This window comes from Cetorhinus maximus, chromosome 13 (assembly GCF_964194155.1).
Source record: "Cetorhinus maximus chromosome 13, sCetMax3.hap1.1, whole genome shotgun sequence".
Taxonomy (NCBI): Eukaryota; Metazoa; Chordata; class Chondrichthyes; order Lamniformes; family Cetorhinidae; genus Cetorhinus; species Cetorhinus maximus.
Window position 1 is genome coordinate 21,305,515 of NC_135891.1, and position 16,136 is coordinate 21,321,650.

General features: G+C 46.7%; 1 protein-coding gene across 2 annotated transcripts in view; it reads left to right on the plus strand.

Moving 5' to 3' along the window:
• Positions 1 to 16,136, plus strand: part of LOC144688480 (myosin regulatory light polypeptide 9) — a 48,086-nt gene that overhangs the window by 20,382 nt on the left and 11,568 nt on the right. The gene's annotated exons all lie outside the window — the stretch shown is intronic.

Here is a 16,136-nt window from a genome sequence, read left to right on the forward strand (position 1 = left end):
GGTTTCCTCTACATTGGAGAGACCAAACGCAGACTGGGTGATCGCTTTGCAGAACACCTTCGGTCTATCTGCAAGCGTGACCCAGACCTCCCTGTCGCTTGCTATTTCAACAACTCCACCCTGCTCTCATGCCCACATGTCCGTCCTTGGCCTGCTGCATTGTTCCAGTGAAGCTCAACACAAACTGGAGGAACAGCACCTCATCTTCCGACTAGGCACTTTACAGCCTTCTGGACTGAATATTGAGTTCAACAATTTTAGATCATGAACTCTCTCCTCCATCCCCATCCCCTTTCCGATCCCCCTTTTTTCCAATAATTTATATAGATTTCTCTTTTCCCACCTATTTCCATTATTTTTAAGTGTATTTCCATCCATTGTTTTATCTCTACCTTTTAGCCTATTTCGATCCCTTCCCCCTACCCCACCCCCACTAGGGCTATCTGTACCTTGCTCATCCTGCTTTCTACCCTTCATGTCACCCATTAGCACATTCCTTAGATAATATCACCACCTTCAACACCTCTTTGTCCCTTTTGTCTATGACATCTTGTAGCTATCTCCACCTATCACTGGCCCTCTATCCACCTCTACCTGTCCCACCCCCCCCTTAAACCAGCTTATAGTTCAGCTCTTTTCTATTTTTCCTTAGTTCTGTTGAAGAGTCATACGGACTCGAAACATTAACTGTGTTCCTCTCCGCAGATGCTGTCAGACCTGCTGAATTTTTCCAGGTATTTTTATTTTTGTTTTTAATGCTCTGGGGACCTGGGTTTGAATTCCACCACGGCAGATGGCGAAATTTGAATTTGATAAAAATCTAGATGACCAGATTCGATGAACAATCTGGATGAAAATTGTTGTAAAAAACCCATCTGGTTCACTAATGTCCTTTTTAGGCAAGGAAACCTGCCAGAAGGAAATGTGACTTCAAGCTCACAGCAATGTGGTTGACTCTTAAATGCCCTCTGAACAAGAACAATTAGGGATGGGCAATAAACACTAGCCAGCGACGCCCACATCCTATGAACGATGTTCAACATTGCTTCATAAAAGCTGATTCTGTAACCGCCTGTAGATTAGGTAATGCCATAGGAATTTCAAAATGCTGCCCTTCCTAATTTCACTCCAAATGATTAGAACTGCTTCTTTATTCAATGATTAATAAGAAGTCCAACAAATATCTGCATTCTGAGGGACAAATAATGTCTACAATTTGTTGATTATTCAATAAGAAAATGCATTCTCTTTAATTTTAGATGAATTCTGGTTTAAGGTGCAAAAAATGTAAAAGAAATATTCAAATAAGGTTAAGGGGAAAAGGGAGAAGGGAAAATTTCATACAAGTCAATGGGTTTTGCTCATAAATTTTTAACTCAAAAATAAGCAGATAAGTACGGTTGATACTTTTGTGCTATTAAGACTCGGGGAAGGAGACAATTTGGCCCACAACGACTGTGTCCAAGATAGGAGCTAGATACTCTCTTCCTGTTTCTCCGTTCTTTGCATGGACCCTTTGATATGTTTTTTCAAGTGTTTATATTATTTTCTCAAGTATACTCTTAATGGCCCTAATAACATCAAACTGAAACATCTATTTTCCATAAACCACTATATTGTTAGTTTAGAGTAAAATTTTCAGCTGTTAACTGAAAAAATTCGCTTTGTGTATGTTGAAGGACCAGAGGGGTGAGGGGCAGTTGATTGGCGGAGGTCCAGTAATGTGCAACACCTGTCTGAGGATATGTATATTTCTGTGATAGTTGTCCAACCAGATAGTCTATGGAGGAAAAGGGGCTTGTCAAGAAGTTACTTGCATCTGTAGCCTGCTTTGAAATGCTGGTTGAAATCCAAGTTTGCAGATGCATCGATTTGGTTATTAATTGTATCCTTAACAAGATGACTTGATATTCTCTATCTTTTAGAGAAGGAAAGAAGGCATTGCATTTATATAGTGCCTTTCACACCTCAGGACACACTTCAAAGCACTTTATAGCTACGTCTCAAGTGTGTTAATTGTTGTAAAGTAGGAATGCATCATGATCAGCTCCTGCAGCCTCCAATCTAAAATAACTCAGTAAAACAGAAACAAACAGTCCTGTGACTTGTACTCCCATTCACAGCAGACACATAGGCTTGAATTTGGCGTTCATCAGGCGCGCATAATCAGCGGGCCCGGGAGCAGTCGGGAAATGGGCCTCTGACCATGATCAGCCCCCAACCGCGATTTCACACTGGCTGGCCAATGAACCATGGTGAATGAGCCAGTGTGAAATGCGCACTGAAAAACTCAGCTCTGCCGAGGTTGGGGCGGGAAGAGGACAGGCGACCACGTCACCGCGGGCGAGGGTGAGCGCTTCCACTGAGCTCCCTGAAGGGCAGACAGCTGCTTCAGGGAACTGCAGACCTGCAAATAATAAAAGAAAGCACAAAAATGCTGCTGCAAAAAATGTCCATGCAGTACACTCAAGCACCTGAAAGCGTAACTCATAAAAAAGCTATCCCCAGATATTTCTTTTTATTTTATATCCGAACGGAGACTTCATCCCACCCTTGGTATCATCAAAAGTGTAAAGGCTGCCTTGCCGATTGCCATTGGCCATGAAAAATCACTTACAATTGCACCGTTAATGGGCTTAATTGTCAGCGGGCGCTCTTCCGACTGCTGCACTCGCCCGCCGAGCGAAATATCACGTGAGTGCGCGATGTCATCTCGCGCGATTTTACGCCTGTTCGGGTCAGGCATGCGCCCACCCGTGGAATTTAAAATTCTCCCTATGAAGTTGCATTTATATAGCATCTTTCTTGATCTCCAGATGTCCAAAAAGGTATTAAAGCACTTTTGAAGTGTACTTGGTGTTATAGGGAATGCTGCAGTCAAATTGCACACAGCAAAGTCCACAAACAGCGACATGATAAAATAAGCAAACAATATTTTTTAGTGATGCTGGGTGAAAGATAAGTATTGGTAAGGACACCAGGGCGAACGCCCTCCTCTTTGAAATAGTGCCATGGGATCTTTGACCTCGCGTCCACGTAAGAGGGGGGATGGGACCGTGTTTGTAATGTCCCTCAGCACTGCACTGGATTGTGTGCTCAAGTCTCTGGAGTGGGACTTGAACCCAAAACCTTCTGGCGAGAGTGCAACCAACTGAGCAACAGCTCATACCATTTTTTCAATGCACTCCATTTATACTTCCAGTACTAATCCTGCCTATATTATCAATTTACCCATTGTGGATAGAACCTTTCATTATATGTCCCCTCAAATATTTGCATAATTTCCTACATTTCTACAAAAAAAATCCCTCTTTAATTTTAAACAAAAAGAAAAAATACTCAGCAAGACAGGAAGCATCTGCGGAAGCAGAGTTAATGTTTCAGGTCTGTGACCTTCCATCAGAATTCATTACCTTTTGAATTTTCAGGTGTCCCTGTGCAAACAATTGTCTGGGTAGTGTAGAGGGGTTCTCCACTCAGATTTGTGCTGTCACCAGAGAGTTACATGGATCTCTTGACGGAGTAATTGTCTGCCCTGAACACTTGGTGTTCAGTCTCTTGCAATGCTAGTGGCACCTGCAGATTAGATCTTTATCATCTGCACGGAGTGGGTAAGGCATTCTATTTTCAAGGCAGAGAGCGCAATTCAGTGACCTGTTTTATTAAAAACAATCAGTTAGGAATTCACTTTGTGCAAGCACATTGTGCTTGAATACTGCCCTTTTTCTATGAATACAGGCTGCAAGCGTGGCACCTATTCTATGTTGAAAAGTTGTACGGTTTATAATAAGTATCGTGAGAAATCCTGAATTTTAAGAGTCTTAATGTTAACCACTTTTCATAAGCAGATGAAGCGAGTCTCTCCCCCCTAAGAGCCAAGCCATGCATTCTGAAAATGGGATTGGGTACCATGAGACTAAATTATCCCTTCCCATTGCACTGTGGAAGACGTAGCATGCCCGCCATGTTTTCCTGTCTACTCCAAAGGCAATAAAATCTATTATTAGATTGTTATGCTCATGCTAAAACTAATAGTCAGATAACATAGAAGGAAAAAGATTCAGCAAGTTACTGAAGGTAGAAAACAAAATCCATTTTTGGGACCAGCAAGAGGACTGCATAGACTTCTGCGGTTTTTTTTTCAAAAAAGCTTTGCTCTGTTCCTGACAAGGGGTTAAACTATTTTCTTCGGGAATAAGTCTGATAATATGAAAAATATTTTGAAAAAAGTAGACTCTTTTTGACGTGACATTTGGAGATGGATGAGGTGATATTCTATTCCCCTAAAGAATGCAGCTGTCAACTGTCCTTTTCCCACTTTTATTCCCAAGTTTTAAGGTGAGGACTTTGCAGGTTTGGGAAGGAACCGTCTTTAAATCTTCTTCCTGGATCCGGGTGCCTGCCTGAGGAGCCTCCATGTTCAAGTAGTGCACCACCATTACCCTGCACCCCCCGCCTCCCCCACATTGACCTTCCACCTGCCGAGGTCTCTGACTCCCCCCAACCCCCACTGGGCCCCCAATTCCCACACCCACATATGGGGTCTACAACCTCCCCACCCTCAAGCCCCCAACCTTTCCTCACCACAAGGCCTCTGATCTCCCCTCAGGCCATCAACCCACCCCAGGCCTCCGCCCTCTGTCCCCCTCAGATTGGTAGCACACCTGATTGCATCCCCTCCTGTCGCCCCATTGATTCCGAGCTGATTGGCACTGCCCTTCAATCCCTGATTGGCCATACCCCCACCCACTATCAGCCTATCCCCCCGGGAGACTGGATTAACCTGCTCCTGCAATCTTCACCGATCAACTTCTTGCCAGATTTTGGACCCAGCCTGTCAATAAGACTGGTCTCTGGGCAGGGAACTGACAAAGACAGGCTGTCGTCCGCAGCTTTTGGGGAACCCTGAATTCTAGGTTTCTGTTTAACCCACTCCCTGCAGATCAGGTAAGTTTAAAAACTCAGCCCAATGTCTCCCCAACAGCAAAAAACACAAAGTGAAAAAAATTGAGCTACATGTCTCATTAATTGGTATTTCATAATCATCAAGCAAGCAGTTAACACTCACAGGGTACAAAATGTTTCTTCCCACAACTGTTGAAAAGGGTTTCAGCAATTTCAACATTAAAAAACTTTGGAATAGAAATTTATCTTGGATGGTAACTTGAAATGACTGTTGTTAAAATATCCGTTAGAGAACACAAGTGAATATTGGGCGGGGAGTAAACGGGCTGGCTGATTTAATAAGCCTGCTTTGCACCGCTGTCCAATGTGAATTCCTGCACCTTTACATTTAATGCATTCCCATCCGTCTGAAATAAATTGGCCTAGAAATTCAGTGGTGCTGCTCCCATTTTAGGACTGTTAAACGAGCTCCTAATGGTCCAGTGTGGCAGGCCACCGTGCTCTTCCCATGCTGGAAGTACGCTGTCCGTCATTTTGAATTGGACTGCTCAGTATACGATTAAATAAGGCTCCAATGGTAGCTGTAGAACCCTTTCAGGGAATTGGTCTATCCTTGCGCGTGACTGGTTGTTGATAAACATCCCCAGCAAATCAGAACACCAACAGTCAACAAGGACTCTGCAGAAATACCAATTAAAGGCTCATCTATTCCATCCAGATTAGTTGCTGCTTTGTCCTCTCGGGTTGCTGGCTAACCTTGCGGCCTTTTTTTTTTTGATATTTGTTTGAGTTAATTCTGACATCTGGGAACAACTTTGTGCTGGTGTGGCACTGTTTTTGTCTGCTTTGGAAAGAATTTTCGTTCCACTCATGGGTGGTCTCATATATCTTCTGGACTGGAGGATAAGGAGGAGCAGCAAAGATAACAGGACAGAGATTGGCTGGAAGAAGAGGCGAGGTGGTGTGCATTTTCAGGAGGTTATACCCACAGTGGGTCTTCAGGGTGGGGGTGAAGGTTACTCGCGGACAGCTTCACAAAGAAGTGACTTATAATGCACCTTCACTTTACCAAGGAGGCAATCATGGACCTGTGTCACTTGCTGCAGCCAAAGGTGGAGCCCCAAACCAAGGCACACACAGTACTGCATGTTGCTGTTTGCTGTGCGCCACTATATAAAGTTGACGGCCGAGGTAGAACACGCACACCACACACCCCATCGACAAAGCATACCTGGAAAAGAGAACACTAGGCTACATCCAGATAGCAAGTTTCTCCAGGGTCCACGGCCATAGACTGCACTCACGTTGCCTTGGATGCTCCCCATCACAAATCTGAAAACTCACTCAATGGAAAAGAATACCACTCTCTCAACATGTAGCTTATTTGTGATCCCCATGCAAGCCTGTGCCTGATTTCTTGGGAACAGTCATGATTTCTTCATCCCCGCCAGCCTTTGGTGTCTGTTTCATTCCAACTAAGCCATCGGGTCATAAGCTGGGTACTTTGTGACAGGTGATATCCCCTCCATAAATAGCTCATGACTCCTGACAGAAATCTGGGCACAGATACACACGAGAGCCATGCCGCCACCAGACTTCGCATTGCCAAACATCATTGTATTACTAGAATACTTTCACAAGTTCACACTTGCAGGAGGAAAAGAAACTACGGGAGGAATTTCATTGTTGCGACTGTGGGCCCGTCCACCAGCTGCAGAGCCAGCGGCGATCTCACTGCGGCCATTCCCAGGAGCATCATCAAGATTAATTACCAATTAGGCAGCCCACGGGCTGCCATTGAGGTTCCCAGCTCCAAAAGGGGCAATTTCCTGCCACACTTTCTAATGCAGGGTGGTGTCCTGTCTTAGCAGCTCTCCAGTACTGGCACCAGGAGCAGTGGCCACTGCCAGTACTGTAGGAATCCCGTAGATGAAGGTTGCCGCCGGAGCCACTTAAGGGCCTCAAATGGCCTTCGGGCAGGAAGGTTGTCATTGACTCTTCCCGCCCTGAACTTTATTGAGGGGAGTCGGGAAAGTGATGGTGTCTTCACCCTGGACCTCCTTGCCCCATTACATGGTCCCTCCACCCCCTCCCAGGAGAACATTAAGTTCTGCCGTGGCCTATAATTACAAGTGGAAGCATGCAACAACATGGTTTTGGTTTGAATATTTCCCATCATCTTGTGGTGTCTCATGTGACTGACATAATGAAATAGATTTGATGGGCTGAATGGCCTCCTTCTGTGCTGTAACCATTCTATGACATTCATACTTAGTGAAAAATGTTCCAACTTGGCTAGAGGACAAGACAATGTAGTTTGCAATTTGGTTATTTGTTTAGAATATTGCGATCACAGCAAGCCGCCACTTGAAACAATCACAAAACGCTTGAATATATTATTTTTGCAGTAGGAGCAGTTGCTTGCAGAATTATAATAATTCCTGGGGAGTTGGATCTTATGATGACTTTGCACAGAGTGTGCACAAAATAACCAGTTTGTTTTTTCTGAAACAGTTTTCGGTTCACCGATGAAGGCCTTGACGCCTTGATTCAGATGTGGTTTCACCTGCACTAAGCGCTGAAGTGGTTGTTCTTCACATGTGAGACCAAACAATGAGAATCAGAAGGATATTCAACTTCAGGGTGCATCACAGCCAGATCTGATATTGTATTTACCCGATTTCCACACAAGTACACTTCCAGCAGGGATTAGTGGATAGTGACCTAGAGCAGGAACTGTGCCCAATTTTGATTTGATTTATTTTTTCCCCTCCCTAGCCAAGTGACATTGAGACTAATTGAAGCATTCTTCTGCCATCCTCATTCAGATCAACTTACTCAGTGCAGGCCAGGCATGAAATTTGAGTAGTATATCTGAGCACGACAGGGCACAGATTCAAAATAATTGGCGAAAGGAGTAAATGTGATGGAGTCTGGAACAAACTTCCTGAAAGGGTGGTGGAGACAGGTTCAATCGAGGTATTCAAAAGGGAATTGGATTGCTATCTGAAAAGAAAGAGTGTGCAATGTTATGGGGATAAGGCAGGGGAGTGGGACTAGATGAAATGCTCATTCAGCGAGCCAGTGCAGACTCGATGGGCAGAAAGGCCTCCTTCTATACTGCAAAGATACTGTGATCATGTCGTGTATTTGCTCACCAAGCCATCATGGGAGTGTCAGAAGCTGTTTATACTAAATTTAGAAAAAGTATTGGAACACTTTGGGAGTAAGTTACAAAAACAGAAAATGCTGGAAAAAACTCAGCAAGTCTAACAGCATCTGTGGAGCGAAAAACAGAGTTAATGTTTTGAGTCCGTATGACTCTTTAGCAGCCTAGAAATTCAATAGCTCTGAAGAAGAGTCATATGGACTCAATGTTAATTCTGTTTTTCTCTCCACAGATGCTGTTAGACCTGTTGAGTTTTTCCAGCATTTTCTGTTTTTGTTTCAGATTTTCCAGCATCCGCATTGCTTTTATCTTGGGAATAAGTTAATTGTTTTCTATTGCAAAAACTGATGCTCGATTTAATTTGGCAAAGTAAGTACGTCATTGTTAACAGAACTTTTAAAATCCGACTTGTTCAGTTTGGGGGCTTCAAACTTCAGTTACATTTTAGTCAATTTCTTATTTCAGATATTTCATTTGTAATGGACGGCTTCAATATGAACAATGAAGATAAATTAAGTGAACAAGAGTTTCCTCCTTTCTGTTTTTCTTTCTGTCTGTCTTTCTGGCGCAGAGATAGCTGATTAATGTTTGATTCTTCATGACAAGAAAGAAGCCACTCTTTCAAAGTCTCTTGTAATGGGAGACAGCTGTAGAATTGCAGTGAAACTAATGCTATAATAAATAATCCCGGCAATTTCATTTGAAACAAATTACTGTTAATGAAATGTGCAATTGAGTATGATTAAAAATGGACCTCATACCTAGTCAAGGCTCCAGAGCTGTTGCCTCACTTGACATTCACAATGAATGTTCTCCTTTTACATTTTGAAAAGCTTAACGGGGGAAAAAAATATTTTTCAATTAACTGAATATAGAAATTTAACAGCAACAAAGTAGACTTGGGAAGCATCTATAACCGACCGAGATGTATTGAAAGCTATATTTTTCAAGTTCCCTAACTACTTTGGCCTACACAGATCAGGCAGTCCCATGTTCAGTCCCATGTCTGTGCCACAGTGGTGGTGGGATGACCACAATGTCCTGAATCTAGAGTGAAATACAATGGACCAGAGTATCCTATCTTGATTGTCTCCTACTCGAATTGCACTTGTGGAGCGTAGGATTAAGCTCATTCAGGTTGGCATCTAAACTGATAGTTTGCTAACACTCGGTCCAGGCGAACATGTGAGGGATAGTAAAGCTTAGAGGAGAGCTGCTGTGAGTCATGGGACCACATTTCAGTACAGTCACTACTTTCAGATGAAATTTTTTAAATGGGAGAAAGGGGGAAAAGCAAAACGTCACAACAGAGTTCTTTTTTTTCCTGGAGAGTTGGATGAGGAGGATTGTTTGCAGTAAAATTGCAGACCACCACAAGGTGAAGTGGGTTCCCCCCATAACCACTATTAGAAATCAGTTTGAAGAGAGTGGCAAAGCAACAAAGAACAAAAGCAGTGAAGGACCTGTTGGCGTACTACAGTCCAGGTCCTGCTCCTTTCCTCTGCTTTCAGACAGCATTTAATTAAAAACAGAGCCAAATTATATGAAGTGTATGAACTGTTCTATTTCCTGTGGGTTGCTATTTAAAAACTATTATAATATTTCCTCAACAGACCAACTCCAGGAGAAAAAAAACAACTCAACTTTATTAAATGGGCATAACGTTTTTCCAAACTTGACAGGAAAACTGACACCAATCCTCTTGTAATAAAGGGTTTTTTTTTTGCCCCCTTCCCTTTCAATTTTCTTATTTTTCCTTCCTCTTCTGAATGTGTTAAACTCCTTCCAGGCGTTCAGTTCCATAGTGCAGTGGCCACCTTTCAGTGCCTCACCTACATTGCCTTTAATGCATGCACCACGATAGCATGTGAAAGCAGGCACTTTGACTGTGGCGGGGAGGCTTTGCGAGGAGTCAAACCTGTTCCTACCCTCACCTGTTGCAGTGCCAGCAGGTAGGCATCATCCAGACAATCTGGAAGCAATGGAGAAATCCTTCCTTCCCTCAGCCAAGGGTGCTGCGGCCAGCTGTCGGGCATCTTCCACTATCCCAGCTGACATCAGCTAACAGAGCAAAGCCTAGCGATCAAGTCGGGAACCTCGTCAAGATGTATCACTCACAGACTTTAGCTCAAGGCCATCCAGGAAGTACAAGTGCACAACTTAATGTGTCTCCTGTGAATAATAAAATCTACGGGAAGCTGATTGTAGAGGAATAGCCCACCTGTGGTGTAGAATTTCAGACACTGCTAGTTATTATAAACCTCTGTACAAATTCTGGTGATGAAGTAGATAAAGACTATAATTGGACTAATTTCAATATTATTCTCAGATTATAAAAATATAGCATGGAATGTTCCAGTAATGTAACATTAGTGCTCATAAGAGTTAACTTGTACTCATCTGTATTGTAATACTTTTAAACAATGGCCGGAAATTTCCAGCCCTGTTGGCGTCGGATGTCATGACAATATGGCGAGAAGGCCAAAAATCGGTTTTACGCTGTCGTGAAACCAGTTTGCGATCGTCTGCACCACCCGTCAATGCGGGCCGCGTTTCCTGCTGCCGGATGTCGAGAACATTGTTTTAATACATTTGCATCTAATTATAAGCCCAGCGTGCCGGAATCAGCCCCCTGCACCAGATTTACTGCCCATGTCGGCGTGACTTCCGAACGGCATGCTTAACAACTGCCTTTAAAAGGTGTGCACCTGGTGACCTGAACTCCGAGGGGAACCCGGAGGTGAGTGCGCATAACCTTGTGCAACACTCGTGAGCCTCTCCCATAGGATGAGGTGCTGTGCATTTGCAGGGGTCACAGGCAAGTCACTTTTTCTTGGCTGGCTTTCAATGCGGGGCAAGGGCTTCAGTGCGGGTCGGACCGTTGGGTGTGGGGCGGGGGTGGTGAGTGGGAGGCAAGTCAGCGTAAACAGATAGCCTGAAGGAAAGACTGAAGCACATGCTGGGTGGGGGTGGGGGTGAAGGGGGGTATAGTGAGGGAAGCAGCCACACACTTGGAAAAGCTTGTCAAAAGTGAGCAGCTGCAGCTCATTGACATGCTTGGAGTCGGGCCTCTGAAGCTTTTCTGCCCGCTCAAGCAATGCAAAAGCATAAAAGCGCCACCAAATGCTCCAGAACTTTTCACCCCTTGGGCGGAGACTGAAAACTAATTTGCATTTTAGGGGGCAGCAGAACAATTGACCGACAGGGTAAGTTGTAGAATCCCCTTGTGAAAGGTGGCCATGGCACAGTCACTGGTGGAGGTGCTCACAGCCCCTTGCAATGTCTTTATTAAAGTGTGGACCAGCATCCATCATTGTTCAAGCTAACAGCACAGCCTTGCAGTGCAGGTTAGGAGAATGCCTGTGCCTAAGCTGAGAGCAGAGCATGCAGTCCATTGGCCAAAGCTGCTTCCAATCGGTCAAGTGGAGTGGGACGCAGTTGGAGGGGGTTTTGGACAGCCATGAAGCAAGCTAAACTCTGGCCGTCCAAGTCGTGGCCAGCACTTCTCTGCATGCATGAAGGGGCCTTCAGATTTAATCGAGAGAGGTTCTTAGACCTCATATGCTAATCCATGCATCTCTCTCTTTGATCCTGCAGCAGGAAAACATCAGGATCATGGAGCCTGGTGATTTAGTGGTACGCCTGATGGCTTACAGAGACCAGAGAGAAAGAAGAAGAGAGCGGCAGAGACACCTGGCTTGGCAAAGGGAGGAGAACCTCCTTCAAGATGGAGGAGTGACAGGGCCTGCTGTTCACGTAGCTGAAGATCCACAGCGAGCCATCACTTGCAGGCATCTCACTCAACCCAGGGTCTTTAGAAGGCGCCTGTCATTCCAGCAGATGACTGAGGGACCAGTGTTGCCAAAGACTATGCGTGTTTAGGGAACTGATCGGTCACATGTGCCACCTGCTGCAGAATTTGATGCCACGGGGATGTGGAGGGCATCCACTGCCAGTGGCGTGAAAGTGACCACGGCGCTCAATTGTTACGCCAGTGGCTCCTTCCAGGGCTCTGCAGATGACCTGTGTGTGGTTTCACAAGCCTCCAGGCACAAGTGTATCCAGGAGGTCACGGACACCATCTTCGTGAATGCACAGAACTTTGTGCATTTTGCCTGGGTTCAGGAAAGCCAGGAAGCAAGAGAGCTGGGATTTGCGCAGATCTCCGGTTTCCCACAGGTGCAGGGTGTCAGCGACCGCAATCATGTGGTGCTTAGATCTCCATGGCAACGAGCAGTGTCAACCATGTTAACCGCAAGGGCTTCTACTCGCTGAACGTTCAGCTGGCGTGCGGCCACCACAAACACATCCTACAGGTCTGCACACAATTCCCAGGGAGTGTCCATGACGCCTACATCCTTAGCATGTCTCAAATCCCTGACATCTTCCAGGGTCCAGAGAGGCTGCAGGGTTGGCTCCTCAGGGACAAGGACAACACACAGAGGGTGTGGCTGATGATGCCTGTGCGGCGGCCTCAGACTGCAGCAGAGCGACGGTATAACAAGGCTCATGCCACAACCCAGACTTTGGTGAAGCAAACTATAGGCATTTTTAAAATGAGGTTCTGGTGCCTCGACAGGTCCAGTGGAGCACTGCAATACAGTCCCCAGAGGGTGTTACGTATCATCGTCGCTTGATATGCATTCCAAAACCTGGTGCTGGAACGGGGAGAGGAGCTGGCTGAGGAGGAGATGGAGGAGCTGCACATCTCCTCCGATGAGGACGCTGAAGGGGATAACGGTGATGAGGTCCTCAATGGCAATGATGCCGGCGATTGAGGCCATCGCACTGGCCAGACAAGGCAGGAGTGCTCAGGAGACCCTCATAGCTGCAAGATTCCTGGAGGATGATGACGAGATGCAGTGAGGACAGTCCTGACATCCTCACCTTGCATCTGTGAATGTTTTGGCTCCTGTGTGGCTGATGGTAGCGCACATACCCTCAGTGCTCAGGCTCATGTCATGGAGGCACAGCGGAGGCTCTAATAGTTGTTGGATTGCAGGAGGATGATGACGACATGCAGTGAGGACACTCCATAGATCTTCACATAGCCTCTGTGAATGTCTGACTCCTGTCTGGCTGAGGATAGCTCGCTTGCACTCTGTGATCAGGGTCACAGCATAGAGACGCAGCTGTGAAACTTTAAAAGCATCAGATCCTTTGTCAGCCTTCAGCACCTGTCTCCTTTAAGAGCACAGTGTCACAGGACACCGAGGCTGATGAAATGGGGGGGCCAGCCCCACCTCAAAGGCGGGAGCACACAGAGAGAATGACAGAACACTGTGAAGCCTGCCCACGACATTGTGGCAGTAATGACAAGCACCATCAAGATGCAGGCATCACTAATGTGTCCAGTGAGTTGAAGCCGGACCATGCACTCTGAACGTTACACACTGCACAGGGAAGAGGCCCTGGACTGAGACAGCTGCCTTTATCTTGTGCAGCAACCAAGATTTCACACCTGAGTGACACGAACACTGCTCAACATAACAAGGAGCCGTAGGCAAAGAGACATTCTATTTATAATAGCGAACATTAAGTACAAGTGATTAACACCTGTACCCAGGCTATGCAACTACATCTTCTTGGGCTCCAGCGATGTTCTCCTCCAGGCCACCTATGAGGGGGGGGGGGGGGGTGGAGCGTCACCTCCTATTTTCCATCGGGGATGTGGGGTGGAGGGTGTTGCACGAAGCAGTCCCATACAACCATAGGTTGTGTCGGTTCACGTGCTCCCAAGATGCCTCAGTATTTTGCGGCCTGGTGGAGTCCGTGGACCACACATATGTAAGTTGTTGTATGCTGCACTCCTTTTTTAGTTACTTGCTTCTGTTTTTGCTTCTGTTTTGTTTGCACTTCAGTCCCATGCTCCTGATCTACGGGCACCCAGTGCAGAGGGGGGCCAGGAGGGAGGAGGGCCTCCTCGTGAACCTGATCCTGGGCCCGGCCAAGTTGGCCATTAACAGGTCCAGGCGATTGACGGTGGCATCCGACCTGACTGTCTGCCTCTCTTCCATGGCTATGTTCGCAGCCGGGTGTCCCTGGAGAGGGAACTTGCGGTGTCTGCTGGCACTGTCAAGGCCTTCCCTGCTTGGTAGGCATCGTGGGGACTGGAGTGTTTATTCGACCCCTTTAAACACATTTTGGTTTGATGTTCGTAAATTTCCTTTGAATTTTGTCTTTTGTTTTTGCAGTTTCCATTTAAGGGGCTGCTTTTACTTTGTCCCTGATTTTGTTAATTTGGTTTAATTGTTTTGTAACAAAAAGAGTTACATCTTCTTAACCTTCCTAACCCACAGCAGAGGCAGCCTGCTGAATGCCCTTTCTGTGATGACCTTGATGGATATCCTCTGGACAGCCGAGACCTGGAGGCCCCAGCCTGCTTTTAGGGTCCTGCTGTGTGGCAGGGTCAGCCTCCTTGGCCTGTGGAGCTGGAGATGCTAGGGTCACAGGAAGAGATTATTCGGATGGGCCGGACACTCTCAGAGTCACCTGGATGGATGGCCCCGGGATGTGCACCTGCTGATCTTCCTCCCTATGAGTGCCCAAGGGCTCCTGGCTGACTTCTTGAGGAAAAGAGGAAGCTGGAGTGAGATTGAGTTGCCCCACATCCCCCTCACGTTGACACTGTTGGAGGCCAACTATGGCATCAGCGATGGAGTTCAGCCTGCACAGCAGTGCAGGACTGATGTCCTGGACCAAGCACTCCATGGCGGCCGCTTTCTTACCAGTGTTGACCTCGGTGCATTGGCATGCCCGCGCTATCACCTCAGACTGAAGGCAGACGGCTCCTCCATCATGCCTTGCAACCTGAGGAGTGCAGTGGACATCCCTTCCTGATATTCCCGATCTTGCCTTTGCAGCTCCAGCGACTGAGGTATGACCGAGTCCAGAGCCTCCTCATCTGACTCGGACTCAGCAGATTTCTGGTCTCCAGCAGTCCTCCGAGTGCCGGAAATCAGGGGAGTCCTTGCCTCCGCCTGCTGTGGATCAGACAGTGTGATGTGCTCACCAGATTGTGACCCTGATGGAACTCTAGAACTAGGTCCCACCGAGGTGTGTGTCTCTGCGCTGGTGGAGGGTGTGGGTGAGCGCTGTGACGGGTCTTCAATTAGGGTGTCATCAGATGCTTCTTCTGAAGTGTCTTCAAGGCTTGAGTCGAGGACCTGGGTCATGGACCTCCTCAGCTGCTTCCCAGATGTGCCTGCAAAAGCAAAGAGCGATAATTAGTGCATGGCAGGGGACTGCGGAACGGGGGAAGAGACTCACAGCGTGGTTACCTGATGGATGTTGCATTGCTGGATCCTGACTTGGTAGAGCACCGCCGACCTCACCGTCAGCACAGGAACAGTCCAGATCCTCGCCGGCCAGCTGATTGACTGTTTTCAAATCAGTGAGGACCTTGATATCAAGCATTCCTCCACCAATCTGCAACCTCTCCCTTTTGTTGTGTGCCAGCTTGTCCTGCATGAATAGAGATGGAGAGAGCAGGACGCCTGCCTGGCCAGATGATGAGTGCCTGGCATGTAGGGATGGTGACTGGTACCATGGATGGGATGAGGATGCAATCCCCAGGGCAGATGAAGGTGTGTGTGAGAGAGAGTGAATGGTGATGTCCCTTGAACTGGCAGTGAATAAGATCCCTGTGTAATTGTGATGGGTTTGAGAGTTGAGAGTGATGAGAGGAGTGACTTACCCTGGTGGAACGGAAGGGATCATTCTTTTGACCTCTTTTGCACGGTATTGTCACTGACCACTGCCACCACCGCCTCCCCTGCTGGATTGGTAACCTTGCTCGCTGGTCTTTGCCCAGCGTGGGGATAGAGGACTTCATGGCGGATCTCCACAGCATCCAGTTGGTGCCCGAGGGAGGAGTCGCTAAATTTGGGGCAGCATGTTTCCTCCCTTTAGCAGTCATGGCTTGCCAGCAGCTTCTGATGCCTTAAAGAGAATTAGCTCTATGCAGGGATGCCCTTTAAATATGGCACTTGGATTACTGAAGGCCTGAGGTGATAGTGGGGCAGGCAAATCAGAGGCTGCCCCGCCAGCGATCCGGCGTGTT